The sequence below is a fragment of the Eleutherodactylus coqui genome, chromosome 7 (assembly GCF_035609145.1).
Source record: "Eleutherodactylus coqui strain aEleCoq1 chromosome 7, aEleCoq1.hap1, whole genome shotgun sequence".
NCBI classification, from domain to species: domain Eukaryota; kingdom Metazoa; phylum Chordata; class Amphibia; order Anura; family Eleutherodactylidae; genus Eleutherodactylus; species Eleutherodactylus coqui.
Window position 1 is genome coordinate 143,176,010 of NC_089843.1, and position 17,496 is coordinate 143,193,505.

Below are 17,496 nucleotides of genomic sequence, written 5' to 3' on the forward strand. Positions count from 1 at the left end.
AACTATATGCAGTTAGGAAGGCCCTAGGAGACAGAATTTAAAAAAAATCTTTAAAGTATTTTTAGTGCCCCCTGCCCTGCCTTCCACTTGGCTGGCTTTCAGCTGTAATGACATGTGAGCACTGCATTGTGATTAGTCTCACAGAGCATCACTCAGCTGAGAAGTGGAAAGGGGAAGAGAAGATTCTGGTGCTAGGTGTGGCAAGGTGACAGGCAAGGAGTGTAAGTAGTCACTTACACTGTCTAAAAGGTGTATCCTGTGTGACAAGGGAGGGAATAGGATGAGTACTACGGAGGTATATCTTGTGTGATGGGGGTAAAAGCAGCATTCTGTGTAACAAGGGGGCTGGAGAACCATGAAAGGTCATACTGCATGATGAAAAGCTGAGGAGAAGAACTACAAGGGGCATCCTATGTGATGAAGGTGGAGGGGAAAACTATGAGGGGCATCTTGTGTGATGAGGGGAGGGAGACAAAAGCAACATTCTATGTGTTTAGGCAACTGGAGGGCCATGAAGGGGTATACTCTGTGATGAGGGTGGTAGGGGCAAGGAAAGAACCATATTGGGCATGCTTTATGATGAAGGGGGCAGGGGAGAGCTGCTGTATCTGAGCCAGCATGTTATAAAAGTTAACTTACATTTTTTGCTGTTTGTATACTGTCATTTACAAAACATCATTTTAGCAAGTATTCGGTGCATTTTTCATGACAATGGCAAATTTCATGACAATGGTAGAGTTTTACATTTTTAGTATCTGTTGAGTGATACAAATCGCAACAATATAAGTGATAATTAAACACAGAAGACTAAGGCTAACATCATTTATTATGACAGTGGTATAAGTCCCATGCAAAACATTTACTTCTAAAATGCAAAACGTGCTCATAAGAGTTCGATGACTGTCCTGATGTCTCACGTTTAATTAAAACCAGTATTTATAATACAATGGAGACCTCATTAAATAAAACAGCAAAAAATTAAAACAAGATGATGGGGCTACTACAAGTTTGTGTCTCATTAGTTATTTTACGAATAGGAAAAAAATCCTAACACCAAAAACAACTCAGCTTAATATAGCAGGGATCAAATTGTTATAAATATATAACATTTCTTGAGCAGTATGTCGACTACCAAAAATATAGCTTTCAAGCACAAAGTTTCCTAACCAGAGTTCACAGGATTTCAGTCAATGGTCCTGGCAGAAATATTTGCTTTAAATACAGAGATAGCAGACTGATCTTTAGCTCACTCCAATGTTCCTTGGCACGGGGTGGATAAAATATTCTACAAGTTTGAGTCATTTATTGCTTTTCTTAACCCCTTAAGGACCAGGCTGTTTTGTACCTTAAGGACCAGACACTTTTTAGGGATTTTACTTACTGTATACACTCAAGTATAAGCCTAGTTTTTCAGCACATTTTTTTATGCTGAAAAAGCCTCCCTCGGCTTATATTCGAGTGAAGTAAAAATAAAACAATAACAAGAAAACGGCAATACTCACCTCCCAGCCTGTGTCTGTGTCCCCGGCGCAATGGTCTACACGGCGGTGCGGCAAGCTGTTTGAGAATTCTCCCCGCTGTCATCTCCCTGCTCAACTTTGAATTCCCCTGCCATCAGCGCTGTGTAGGTACGCGTTGTGATTGACTCGAGTGCCAGCCAATCACAGCCGGCGCTCAATCATTCAGAGCTATTCAGTGGATGACATCACTGAATGGCTGTGATTGGTTTATTGAGCACTGGCTGTGATTGGCTGGCGATCGATCCAATCACAGTGCTTACTTGTACAGCGCTGATGGTGGGGGAGTTCAAAGCCGAGCAGAGAGATGACAGCGGGGAGAAGACTCAAGCAGCTTGCCGCACTGCCGGGGAGACCATTGCGCCGGAGACACAGACGCCGGCTGAGATGTGAGTATTGCATTTTTTCTTTACCTAGTATATAGTCAAGCATAGCCCGGCTTATACTCGAGTCAATAAGTTTTACCAGTTTTTTGTGGTGAAACTCATTGACTCGGCTTATACTCGGGTCGGCTAATACTCGAGTATATACGGGTATGTTGTAGTTTAACTGACCTATTTTTTTCTTTCAGCTACCAAAATTATTTTTGCTGTGTTTTTTTCCCCATGACATATGGGGCTATTTTTAAATATCTTTTTCACTGGTTTTACCATTTTTTAGTTTATTTAGGGGTAAAAAGCTAAAAAAAATTATGTTTTTAACAATTATAGTTTTTTTTTAATTGGTATAATAACACTAAAATAAAGTATGGGAACGGGTTCCTCAATTTGTTTGTTTCAGACATTTTGATATACATATGTATGGTTTTTGATTACAGGGCGCATACGGCGATGGTTTTGGTTGGCGAGGGCTTTGGTTTTTTTCTTTCCTATGTATATATTTTTATTTTATTCTGTAATTTTTTAAAACTAATTTATGTAATAATTTTTTTTACTATCCATGTCCCCCATCACGTCATATAAGACCTCTGAGGGACATTCACATGGTCTTTTTTTTTTATTACACACTTTTCCACTGTAGCTGGGGCATCCATAGGAGCCCCTGTTACAGGAAAAACATCCCCCTGTAGTGAGAATAGTCACTGGCACAGCTGATTAGGGTCTGCTAGGAGATTGTAGTCGTGCTGTGCCAGTAAATCCCGGTGGTCACATGACCCCCAGCTTGCATAGTGAAGAAACACTTCCACTTTCACTCATTGAATGCTGTGTGCTAGTAAAGGGAGAAGGCAGAAAGGGTTAAAAACCACTTCTCCCTCCTCCTCTGGCCTATTAGCTGTGTCTAACAGCTGACAACCCAACCTGCTTCAGATTGATTGCAGAAGCATGGGGCTTTAATCCGCCGCCATATTTTTACTATCGGCTGGTATTAAAGCCCAGGACCAAGCGCCGTAAATTTACAGTGCTTGGTCCTTAATGGGTTAAAAGGGTTCTTAAAATTGAAAAATGCTTTGCAGGAGTTTCTTGCTATAAAAAGTTTGAAAAGCACTGAGGTAGCAGCTGCATGACAAAGTCAAAAAGTGGAGCAGGTATTGCCTGGTAATAAATGATGAAGTAAATTAATATCCATTAATTCCTTCTAACCAGTCTTTTTACTTTTTCATTGTGTTGTTTTTATTCCAGTCTTCCAAAAAACATAACTTTCTTATTCCATCTACATAGCCATATGAGGGCTTATTTTTGCAGGGCAAGTTGTATCTTTGAATGACATCACTTAATGTAACACATATCTTATTACGACACTTTTAAAATTTTCTGTGAGGGGTGGAATGCAAAAACCCCTCAATTCCAGCATTGTTTTATGGGTTTTGTTTTCAAGGGGAGTTTAAAATGACATTTTATTGCATCTTTGCTTAGTTTTACTACTTTTACAAAATAAAAACCTAAAAGTAAAACTAAGTATTTTGCTTCATGTCACGATATTCTGAAACCCATTACTTTTTTATGTTTCTACCAGTGGAGCTACACTGCTAAAAAAAAATTAAAGGAATACTTTGCTTAAAAAAAAAAAAGCAACATATTTACTAAAAATAAAAAGAAAAGAACAGCTAAATCACAAATCGGATCTCATTTAATACAGTGTTTTTCAGACTCTTTCACATTCGTCACATGTGCTCTGTGTGTACCTGCTCTCACTTGTGTAAAGAAAGGGGCTACAATGGTCGACTTGCCAATCCTGGTCTTCTCTGATGAGTTTTTTTTAAAGGAACTTTATTTAGCCAGAGAGTAGTTAACAAACATACATACATAGTCAGCTGGCACCACAGGTGTCAGATTCAGCAAAATGTTACATTGCATGGAAACCAGGACAGAGATACTCGTTACCTTTGTATACACACATGTTTCTTTTTGACACATAATGGCTAGACCTTTTTTTCTTTTTTAACTTTAACTTTATCCATTATCTTAAGTGTGTTTCCATAAAGACAAGCACGTCTCTCCAGTAGCCCTGCAGGATTGCACATTCCCAAAACACGTGCATGACTGTCCCATCTGCAGCCAGACATCGCGGGCATGTTGCAGAAGGGAGCAGGCCCATGGCACACAGTCTGGAAGGAGTATAATATATGCGGTGCAGGAACTTAACTTGGATGAGTTTGTCTTTAGCGCTTCTCTGATGAATGTTAATCAAGCTGTATCATGCTGCACTGGGAGCACAGGTCCCATTACATAACATCAAGTGCTCATTTCCCCCTTAGGGAGTCTTTTTGAGCAGCTTGGTATAAAAGGTACAGACCAGTAGCCAACTACAGGAAATTTTGTAGGAATCTGAAAGTGCTCTTCTTGTTCCTCCTCACATACAAGAGCAGATACCGGACCTGATGCTGTGCGAATGCCCTACTATGGCCCTGTCCAGCTCTACTCATGTAACGGCCCATGCCCTGGTATGGGTTCCATTCTCTTGAGACTATTCCGGGAAACACATCAAACCTTCTTATCTCTGGAAAAAAGTTGTATACACTTTTAATAACAAGATTGAAATCTTCACCTAAATTAATTAATTTAGTCAATGTTAGGCCTCAGTCACACGGGCGCATCGGCACCCGTACACCGGCGCCGATGCGCCCATGTGACTGACACCAGCAGACGGACGTACCTGCAGACGGCCGTCTCTCTGCAGCGCTGGAGGAAAGAACATGTGACTGTCTCCTTCCTGCAGTCACACGGACGTATCGGCGCCGGTGTACGAGTGCCGATGTGCCCGTGTGACTGAGGCCTTAGGCCGTCTGCACATGGCAAAATTGGATTCCGCGGTTGAGAGCCTGCAGCGGAATACAGCCCTGACCGCAGCCGGCGACCCTACGTACTTACTTTCTTTCATTTTCACCTGTACTGCAGATGGTCTGGACGACTCACTGCTGGACATGCGGAGTACTGATTTTTCTTTTCAATTGTTTTTCCTGCACCGTTGCTAGGCGATCATGATGGTACCCGTGACCTTTCCGCAATGTCATTGCAAAAGGGCCGCCGGTCAGGGCGGCTTTCATTGACTTCAATGGAAGCCATCCGCATGTAATCCACATAAAAATGGAGCATTATGTGATTTTTCCTCCGGGAGTGGAAATCGCAATTCGATTCCACTTGTGTGCAGGAAGAGTCACTTTTCCATAGCATGTAACGAACAGAGCTTGCTGCGGATCCACGGTGAAGACGCCGAAGTCCACAGCAAAAACATGTTTGTGTGCAGGCGGCCTTAGTAGGGAACATTACAAGAAAATGTTTCCTGTGATTTGTTAAGTTATCATTTCCTTTTAAGCACTTGTTTGGGATAGTCCCATAAATCATGACATCATCATCACCAACATATTATAATATTATAAGCAAGAGCAATGTAACAACTGACAAAAATAGATAATGGTTAAAAACAGAAAAAAGCGTATTCTGTTCAAGTAGAGGAACACGTGTAACATTAAGTAAATCTTGTGATCTTTATCTAGTTCCCAAGAAAGCTTAAGAGCAGCTGCGGCCCATCAGTTGTCCAAAAACTACAGGCAAATTATTTGTATGTAATCTGTCCAGCATCTGTCACAAGTCAAGAAAACAGGCTCTAGTTATAACTCAAAGATGACAGTTTTAAGCATTGTAGGGAGCTGATATGCAAATCTACCTCTTTAAATAGAACAAAATGATTTTTTTATGAATTTATAATAGCCAGTTAAGTGTAATGAGATGGTGACTCTGAGATCATAGAAACAGAAAACTGATGGCAAAAAAAGACCACATGGTCCATCTAGTCTGCCCTTATATTTCCTTTTTCCTTCTCTCCCAGGATAGGTTTAAGCTTATCCCAGGCAGCTTGGATTCATGTATTTACTTTCCAACCACGTCTGCTGGTAGTTTGTTCCAAGCATCTACTAATCTTTCAGTAAACAAATATGACCTGACATGGCTTATATTTCCTCGAATAATCTCTGATTGTGCCCCCTTGTTCTAGTGTTTAGCTTCCTAATAAAAACACTTCCCTCCTGAATCCTATTTATACCCTTTAATATATTTAAAAATGTTGATCATGTCACCTCTCCGTCCATTCTTTCCTCCAGGGAATATAAATTAAGTTATTTAAGCATCTCCTGATAAGTTGTGTTCTTGAGTTCTTCCACCATTTTTGTAGCCTGTCTTTGGACTTGTTTTATGTTATCAATGTCTTTCTGTAGATGAGGTCTCCAGAACTGAACACAATATCCCAGATGTGGTCTCACCAGAGCTCTATACAGTGGGATCACAATCTCCCTCTTTCTACTGGTAATACCTCTAGTAGCCAAGAACCCTATTTGCTTTATTTGGTGCTCGACTGCATTGTGGACTAAAGTTGAAGCTATCAGAAATCAAAATCCCTACGTTCTTCTCTTTTGAGGTCCCAGATAACACAGAAGACTGATATCACATCAGTCTGAGTATTTCTTCTTCCCAAGTGTATTATTTTACATTTGAAAACATTGAACTGCATTTTCCACTGTTTTGACCATTTATTCAATAAAGCTAAATCTTTCTCCATGTTCAAGACACCACCAGGAGTATCAACCCTACCGCACACTTTTGTGTCATCAGCAAACAGACAAATCTTACCTATCAAACCTTCTCATATGTCACTTATGAACATATTAAAAAGAATAGGACCCAGTACAGTCTCTTATGGTCACCACTTTTAACTCATCCCTGTTTAGAATACACTCTTGTTACTGACAATACTCTGATATCTTGTTAACAATTGCCAAGTCAGGTTAAAGAATGCAATAGACCTTTTTACCATGTGAAACTACAGCTCCAAGTGTGACCTGAACAATGGTAAGGATATGCTGAGAGTTGCCGTTTCACAAACTAGAATGTTGCAGATGTTACACATGAACAAAATACTGATATAATGAGTCAGAGGCAGAGTACATAATGGCATTCAGTGACTCACAGGTGAGGTCATCTCTGATTGTAGTCATTGCTTTTCATCTCCATCTGGTCCAGAAAAGACTTCTTTCAGCTGTGTCTAACATCTACAGAGACTTTGTGGCCCAGACATCTTGGATTCAACTGAAAATAAAAGTGCCACACACTGTGTTACCTAAAAATGGTGCTATTCATGCTTCCCCTGAAACAAATAATAATTTACACTGTCTTGCCAGAAAAGAATAATACACTATGCCCCTAAAATAAATAATAATCTACACTGGGCCCCCTCAAGTTACTTTTTTAACATTTTTTTTTGTTTCAAAAGTTTTATTGATATTGAACATAATAACAGGAATATCAAACACCATATTCATTTCCCCACTCAGTTGGGGATATTAAAATATATACAAACGCAGATATAAATAGTTGAAAGAAATATAGCAATATATAGGGTTTTATTACAATTCATCGGAGGGTGGAGTAACAATAGGTTAGGTCATCAAAAAACCATTTATGATTCCAGAGTTAGGGCTTTTACTCACTAGCGGTTTTTTTAATGCTGCGATATCTCTGCGATTTTTTTCAATGAGACTGTCTACTGTTAAAATCGCATCGCACAAAAATCGCAAGTTTGTGCGATGCGATTTTAACATTAAAAAGTCCTATTGATAATTGCATTAAAGAAACGCAGCGATATCGCAGCATTAAAAAAACGCTAGTGGGTAAAAGCCCTTAAATAGAATGTAAGTATTAATAAGTAAGATAAATCCACTTCTATAGGAGGAGGACTTAAGTGGATATTATGTTGTGGTGAAGACCCAGGGCATCTAAATGGGTTGCCAAATATTTGAAAAGTTTGATAAACTATCAGTTCTGACTGCATGAATTCTTTCATATAAAATGATAGTAGAGATTCTATTGCTGACCTCCTGAAATAAGAGAGTGGGTGATTTCCACCTGGAGGCTATATGGATTCTTGTGTCCATGCAAATGTATTGAGTAACCTTATGAGCTTGATGCTTAAATCTCAGCAAGCCATTACCTAAAAGGAAAGTGGTAGTAGATTTGGAAAGTGGATCCACAAATAGGTTGTTAAGTAATCAAGGGACCTGAGACCAGAGTCTCATGACCTCTGGGCACGTCCACCATATATGAAGAGGATTCTCCACATCCTGGCATCCCCGAAAGCAAAGTGAGGAGGAGGAGGGGAAACAATGATGTAACTGTTGAGGAGTCAAGTGTGTTCTGTGGAGAATTTTTATTGAGGTTTCCATAAGAGATATCAGATGGCTAACTTTTAACCCTTTCCAATCCACTGTCTTACGTCTAAAGACATTTTGATTAAAGGCTGTACAGCTCTGATGTCAGAAGACATCCAGCAGGGTGATCTTACAGTTGATTACTGGCCACTCTGTTGTCAGGGGCCTCTCCAGCATGTCACATACTGCAGTACTGGCTCTAGCCTGCAGATGGCACCATCATATAATGGCAGAAAAAGAAAGCCCCCTAGGAAACCCTGAATCCAACATTGGATTGCAAAGGGTTAAGATAGTAGTACAGCAATGATGCCAGCTTTCTATGGAGATTTTAATCTGAAGCTTCAATTTCCATCTCAGCATAAATGAAAGTTTGCTTTCTGGAGAAGCTTGGCTTGGTAAACTGTAAAATAGTGAGATGATTCCTCCCCTTAATAGGATTTTGTAAACATATAGATTTGTATGAGGCAGTTTTAAAAAGTAATGGTGGAAGAGATATACAGCGAAGATAGTAGAATATTTCATTAACTCTTAAAAGTTCCTTTTCAGGAGGGTTAAATTTACTCATAAATTGTTGTAGGGTATATAATTTTGATCTGGTGCTAAAATGGTTTAAAGTAGTCCGACAGATCTCAATCAAGAAAAGGAGGATAAATCCAAACTTAGGGGGGACTTTAGGGTTAGGAATAATTGGGAGCATAAGGGAGGGTCTGGAAGACAGGAAAGGGTATAAAAGGCCTTATCTATCTTATGCCAAAAGTGTTGTGGGGGCTGTCTTTTTGAAGGCATAGTCAATAATGTTTAATACTTTTCTTATACTACCAGGGGCTTATCTACAGGGGATAAATTCTACTTGATTCTTATGTATTAGGGATGTGAGAAAGTGGTTCATTTGGGAAGTTAGAATAGATGTAAATAACTTGCAGTTGAGATTTAGTTGAGAGATGGGTCTATCCCTCAAATTACTTACAATTAGAGATGAGCGAACGTACTCGGTAAGGGCGATTTCGCAATCGAGCACCGCGATTTTCGAGTACTTCACTACTCGGGTGAAAAGTACTCAGGTGCGCTGTGGGGCGGGGGGTTGCAGAGGGGAGTGGGGGGTAGCAGCGGGGAACAGGGGGGAGCCCTCTCTTTCTCCCTCTCCCCCCCACTCCCCGCTGCAACCCCCCGCTCACCCACAGCACACCCGAGTACTTTTCACCCGAGTAGTGAAGTACTCGAAAATCGCGGTGCTAGATTGCGAAATCGCCCTTACCGAGTACGTTCGCTCATCTCTACTTACATTACACAATGTGTTACCTAAAATTAATAAGGATATGCACTGTGCCCACTGAAATATATTATAATACTCATTGTGCCCCCTGAAAATTATATACATTCTGCGCCCCTGAAGCAAATTAGATTATGCTCTGTGCTCCCTGAAATAAAGTATAATATCCACTGAGTATCATAGAGTAATCAATTCTATAGGTTGTCGGGCCGCCATTACAATTGAAGATTTCTCAAGATTTTCATTCTGGTTTTTATTGGTATATCCATGGGGGTGTAGTTGCCACTGTTGTAAATGTGCTTTTGTAATTAGATTCTTCTTTGTTGAATTAACTACTGCTTCTTCTGCTACTATAAAATAGAGGACATGAGCAAGGGCCAGCTAAAACACCACTGGCCATGATGTTCAACTGGTGAGGCTCGAAGAAGCATGGAGACACACAAAACAGCTGTTGCCATGTGTTGCACCTGTCTGTACCTCTACATTGCATGTTATTTACATGAAGTAAAGCTACCACTTATTTTCTTTTTACTGGTGAGTGCCCATGTTTTTGCACTTTATACTTGAATTATTTTAATTTCATGGTTATTAACATCAAGTATAAGTTACATGGAGATATTAAGTGTCCATATTATGATGCATCAGTACGTGGGAATTGAATATGGTTTTTTTTAGGTAGAATCACTGTGGCATGTCCTGTTTACCTAGCAAGTCAAAAAATATATAAATAAAATGACCAAAAAAATACATATTTTGCTTAAAACATATTATGTATATAAAAATGTCATTATAAAATGAATGAGATTATCCAGTTCACAAAGACTAGATAATGTGGAAAAGAAATGTAGAAGAAAATAGAATTCCAACAAAACTTTATGTTTCTTCTCAAACAAACAAAAAGTTTCTTCATATATTAATCAGGCAAAAGTGAAGTGGAAACGGCAGCTGCACATTGTACTGGGATCGTTGTCATGTTTTTTAAGGACATGGCTTGATAATGGTGTCTACACTGGAGAGTTTGCAAGCCATTTCTGGATTGCATTACCATAGTTTTGTGGTTTGCGAGAAGAAATAAACATTTATGAAGTGATGTAGAACCAGAAATGTTTAAATAGAAGCACACAATTCATATGCAGATAGTAAGGACTCTGGTCACTATTCTTTTGTTAAAGTATTGAAAACATACTTTGAAGGTCAAGCATGTATTTTAAGCATAAAGGTCAACATAAGAGATGATGGAAACTATGGACACCATTTTTTGGTTTTGCTTGGACAAAAAAAGTTATTGAAATAACTAAATATCATTTTGGTTTCTGAACTCATCCAAGACGTCTCATATTGAAAATTTCTTTGGGAATGCTACTGCCTGGGCAGCATGATTTGCTCAGTGGTTGTTAGCACTGTTGCCTTGCAGCACTGAAGTCCTGTGCTCAGACATGATCAAGTGAGTCATCTACATGGAATTTATATGTTCTCTTCATGTTTTTGTGGGTTTCATCTCACACTCCAAAAAACAGCAATATAAAAATGAATAGGTTAATTTGGAATTGAGATGCAGATATGGATTGATATCAATGAGTGCAATCTATGTATAATACTGTGGAGTATGTTAGTGCTATATTAAAATAATTGGTAAGTGATTTGTTAGGTATTGTCATTCAGTGAGTAGATATTATTAGCGAGTTAATGAACGTTAATAGAAATAAACAAATCCTTTAGGATAAACGCAGAAGTTTAAAATACCAAACTTGTAAATGGAATTACCTTTAAAGCGAACTTGTCACTGGCTATGAGCACCATTAACTAAGGTTCGGTGCCCATAGGGCAGGTTCCTAGGAGCCCCGGGAGGGAAGGTATTTTTTATAATTACCTTCCTCCCACTGCTCACACTGTCAGCCCCGAAAGTCAGTGTATGAACCATGCATCGGACTCAAAGCTATAAGGGAGTGCACACACACAGCCTGAAGCTTTGAGTCTGCTGTACAGTCCACACACCGACTTTTGGAGCTAACAGCACATTCATTTTGCTTGGGATAGCCCATCAATGATCAAACCCCAGGACTGACAGCTTTTCTAAGTTCTATTCCAAAGGCAAAACTTTAAAGATTTTAAAAGTTTTAATAGTAATGACAGTAGAAATGTCATACTGATTTGACTATTCTACTAATATCTTACTTCACTGTTTGGCTGATCTATATATATGAGATCATATGATTAGTAGCAATAAAGCTTGGCACAATACTTTAACCCAGTTTATACAGCTTGTAGAGATTGTGCACTTCTTTACAAGGCTTTTGTTACCTTTTCTAACCAAATGCTGCCTAATGTAAACCATTGGTATAAACAAGATATACAAACACACAAAAACATTCTAAACATGATGCACGTAATTTTTATTTTGTGGCCAAGGACTTGAAAAATTGGTTGTTCTAAATTTGTCAAGACAAATGCAATGGTTTTTCTATATTGAGAACCTAAACTTAATTTTTTTCATTATTTTATGATCAAGTACATTTAAGCCTCTTATTTTCACACCTCAGTAAACTTTTATATAGTGTTAGTAAAATGTATTTTTTATTTTAGAGTACTTTATGTATTTAAAAATAAGCTTATTCTGCTATATTCCACTTGAGGCAAGATTATCCTATTAAATGAATCACCACAAAGCATTCTAGAAGCACTAAAGAGATTTTCTAAAATTTATTGGGTCGTTTTGTTTCAAGTCTGCCACTGCATTATTGAGACAAAGGAAACATTTTTCTTGGGTTTGGCTTATGTGCAATTCGGTTACTTGGAATTGTGAGGCAATGAAAAAGTGTAGTGTTAGTATTATGCCCGTTTCCAACTTATCTTACATCCAAACCATTTTCCAGCATAAGAAAGGGAATTTTATAAGTGTAATATTCTCAAAAAATAGTGGCAGGAATGATCAGTTAATATGTACTACTGAGTGTGTTGGATATTAACCCTTTCCAATCCAATTTGTATTCTGGTTTTCCTAGGGGGCTTACTCTTTTTCTGACATTATACAACTGCGCTATATGCTGGCTAAAGCCAGTACTGCATGAGGGCTCAGTCACACGGGTGCATCGGCACCCGTACATAGGCGCCAATGCGCCTGTGTGACTGAGCCCTCACTGCAGTAGAAATAGGAAAGTCCCGCAGCACACCTAACACATGCACTTCAGTGCAGAGGTTCCAGTCTGTATATGCCAAGCCACCTGTGGGGTCATGAACCAAACCCCAAATAAATGCAATGGTATCCAAGGAGGCGGCAGCATCAACGGTGTAGAGATTATAAAAAAAAAAGGGTTTTATTGCTCCATAAAATGGCGACGTTTTGACTTAATCTAAGTCTTTTTCAAGCCACTCACTGCAGGAAGAAGACGGCCGTCCCTTAAGACGGACGTCTCTCTGCAGCGCTAAAGAAAGAACAAATGACCGGTAATGAAGCTGGTCACATGTTCTTTCTTCCGCCGCTGCAGAGAGATGTCCGTCTTCAGGAACAGCCGTCTTCCTCCTGCAGAAACACGGGCGCCGATGCGCCCGTGTGACTGAGCCCTGAGGTGACACTTTGGATAGGCTCCGACAGCAGAGAGACTGGCGATATACAGTAAGAGAACCCCAACGGACATCTTCCAACATCAGAGCTGTACAGCCTTAAATCATAATGTCTTAAGACGTCAGACAGTGCATTGGAAAGGGTTAAAAAATAACTAAAATGTATTTATCATCGTTAATCTAGGATATTGTGATTTCTTCATATTACATCAAAGTAAAACATTATAGTGAAGTATTTCAGACTGTTCCTCACTGATATAGTGCAAAAAGAATAAACACTCTGGCACAAGAGGCTCTAGGTCACTATAAGTATTTCTCTTAGTATTTACCAGGGAAAGCAGTTCTTGTGCTCGCTACATATGGTTCTATTGCACTGAATTAGCACATACTCAATTAAACATAGTTATTAAATGAGAAAGCAGATTTTTATCATAGTTCATATTTATGTAGCAATATTTATTACATGTCCTGACTCCATTTCCTTGATGTTTGTTGTTGGCTTGATGGAACATAATTCCAAGAGGAACTGTGTTTTTCTGCTGACTAGGGAAATTCCTAGATAACACTCAATCAAAATAAGCCTTTCTTTGCTTGTCTCCAAGACTGAAATTCATTTTGGAATTAAAATGTACAAGCTAAGTCAATGAGCCAAAACTATCTCTAGATAGTAATATACTACATTGTTTTAAAACAAGTCATATGTTATTGGACTGTAAGAAGAAATAATGCGCATCGATTCTCATGGCAGCAAAAAGTATGAAAGTGTGAATTTGCTAGAAAAGAGTTTAATGTTCTCATACTGTACATTTGAAGCCATGTTCTATACATATAAATAACATCTTCAATCAAAATTGAAGAATATTTCGAGTTGCATAACTGGTTGCCTTAACAATAGACTTTTGGCAAAGCAATGTCAAGGATTTCATAAGATTATTATTTACAGCTTATGTCAATTGCTTTCTTTGTCATCCCTACCAGTAATCAATGCTACAGCTTTTCTCCTGAGTAGAGAAGTACAAATATCTAATACCCCTCCATTGCCTGTACAACAGTCAGGTTTTAGTGTGTGCCCCTTGACCCTGACATAGCATCCTACTCATGGATGGTGCAGTAATGCAGCTGTGCACAGTACAGTTCAATGGAATAGAACTTTATTCAGTCCAGGGCACAAATCCTAATGGTTACAAATATTGACATGTGACTTGGTGGTTAAAGCCTTTAATGGGCACACAGCTTAATGTTTACAGTCTCTAACATACAACTTGGCATTTGCAGTCATAATTGTGCTCAAAGCTTGGCAGTTACAATCTCTACAAGGCACATAGCTTGGCAGTTGCAGTCTCAATTGGACATACAGCTTGGTAGTTACATTCTATAAAAGGCACATACCTTGGTGGTTGCATTCTCAGTTGGACATACAGCTTGACAGTTACAGTCTCTGCTAAGCTTACAGGACGTAATAAGCATGTGGCCACTGTGGGTTTGGCACTGGCTCAGTCTCTGGCAATTCGTAACACAGGTAGGGATGGCAAATCTACCTACCACTCTCAGTACCGGAACTTGTTGTAAATAGTCCAAAACCACTTGCCGGACAGATAGAACCTTTTCCAATCAAAGAGCACTCATTTTGGTAGACCCAAGTAATACAGAAGTCCTGTTTAATATCAAGATGCTGAAAGTGGTCCACAGCTGATCAGCAGGACTCACAGTGTCTCAGGGCTCAGTCACACAGGCACATCGGCACCCGCACACCGGCGCCGATGCGCCCGTGTGACTGACAGTTAGAAGACGGCCGTACCTGAAGATGGCCGTCTCTCTCCAGCGCTGATGAAAGAACACATGACCAGCAATGAAGCCGGTCACATGTTCTTCCTCCCGATGCTGCAGAGAGACGTCCGTCTTCAGGTACGGCCGTCTGCTGGCTGTAGTAACCCTGGCGCCAATGTGCCCGTGTGACTGAGCCCTTTTAGCAATGAGCACAGACAGGAAGAAATTCCTCCCCAGTTTTCCTATGAATCTCAGCTGCAGAATGTCTCACACTCTACTTGTTTTGCACCTGGTAGGCTCTTTGTATGCTCTCAAAATACACTCTCTACTCTCTTAGAGACATACCAAAATACTTCATTGTATAGTCTGGCTCCAGACTACCATAAAACCTATGCAGCCCTGTGCTACTGAGTCTGCACACAAGATTAAAGACCTCCCCACCCCAACTTACCTTTTTTATTTTTTCATCCTAACCTTCCAAGAGTCCAGATTATTTTCTTTTTCAATTGACATAGCTATTTAAAGGCTTATTTTTTGCAGGATCAGTTCCATTATACTATCATTTAATGTACCATATAATGCATGGGGGGGAAAAATTAAAATCTTTAAGCATGGTAAATGGAAAAATACAAGCAAACAAATTCCATTCTGCCTTTCTGGGAATTTTATTTTCACAGCATTCACTGTGCAATAGCTTAATTTTGTTGGTCAGCACTATTGTGGCAAAGCCAAATTTACATAGTATTCATTATGTTTTAAAGGGTTTGAAAAATGAAAAACTTAAAAAAAAACATGTTTTGTGTTTTCATTTCCTGATACTGATAAGGTTCTCTATTTTTCCATTGATGGAGCAATGTCATGGACTGGTTTTATGGAGTGAGCTATAGTTTTTAGAGGTATAATTTGGGGATCCTATAACTTTTTGATGACTTATTATCTTGGAGAACAGAGTTCACCAAAACTTGTTATTCTGGATTTTTTTACAGCATTTAATGTGTGTGGAATAAATAGTATAATATTTTATTTAATTAGTATTGACCACAGCATCTAAAGGCTGAAATGACCAGGATTTGAGTCATTTCCAGTTCTTGCTGCTAAGGCCAGATGTCAGCTATGAAACACAGCTACCATCTACTGCATATGCAGAGAGGGCTTGGTTCCCAAGATGAGGTTGAGGGACCTCTTTTCTGACTATAAGTGCAGGTCCCAGAGGTAATACCCTCATCTATCAGATATTTATGCATGGGAATATCCCTTTAGCCACATTGATCAGTTTGCCATTTATTGTTTTTGCTGACATGCCCAATTGAATTTTTTTCTGTACAAAGGATTATAAATCTTATCTTTGAACATGAAGTAACACTTTCACCAAAACTTTTCATACTCAACATAATCCCCTTGACTGAAACAGGAAAAAGGAATCCAGTGCCCCCTTTCCTTATTGACGCAGCTAAAATTCTATTTCCTAGACACTGGAAAGAAACAAATCCCCCCAACATCCAGAAATGGCTCAGTGACATTTGCACACTATGTAGCCTCGAAAAAAACAGATAACTCCAGAAAGGAAAGATGGAGAAGTATCTTAAAACATGGTCAAAATGGATTTCATACAGGAATAAATAGTCCAAAGAACACACCTACGCTTATCAGCCAGATCATATATCTCTTCAATTCATCCTATCTACCGCATAACTTTAAAAAAGGATCATAAAGCAGAGCCTCAAAGCCCTTTTTGTCTCCCCCCCTTTACTTTTGTCACCCTTGTTCGCACTTTGTAACCTGATTTTTTGAAATTGCAGTTGTTATTTATAAGTTATGAAGATGTGAAAATTTTGGTGTGCTTAAAGCCATACCCTATCTTCCCCCTTTCCTTTCTGTACCCTCCCCAAACTTTATAAATAAAGAATTTATATATAAAAAAAACTGATGAACTGTAACACTAACCAGTGAGTTTTACAAACTTTATTGCAGAAAGAATACAAATTCTATAATCATAAATCATGTAACATAGAGCGTGTAACATACTCCACCTTTAGCTATTTTATGTATTTGTATGCTTTGTAAAAGCCTAATCATATCAAAATACTTCATGCCTTACCTGCTGTTGCATTATAATAGAACATAGATATTTGCATACGTAGGTTTGACAGGTGCGCCCATTGCTGTTCTGCAGTTTTTGATAGTTTCACTTATTAAATGTCTTTCATTTTGATAATAAGTGACATCTGCAAAAAGCTGGGACTGTTTTTCAGCATGTTAACCCTAGAAATGTAGGCATTGTAAACATGACCGGCACATTGTGGTTACTTGATTTACTTTATTGTAGTATGTTCTAGTTAGCTTATCAGAATATTTTACATGTCCAGTTAGTGTTTGCTAGATTTGTACATATACTAATACCTTTTTAGCATATTTTGAAGAAAAATATACTTCCAGTTTAACATTGGATATACATTTCTTAGGTTAATTCCCATATATTTGAGATTTATTGAGGATGTCTGCTTTTATTCAGGGACTAAACTGACTAAACATAATATCTAGAGATGAGCGAATGTACTCGTCCGAGCTTGATACTCGTTCGAGTATTAGCGTGTTCGAGATGCTCGTTACTCGTAACGAGTACCACGCGATGTTCGAGTTACTTTCACTTTCATCTCTGAGACGTTAGCGCGCTTTTCTGGCCAATAGAAAGACAGGGAAGGCATTACAACTCCCCCCTGTGACGTTCAAGCCCTATACCACCC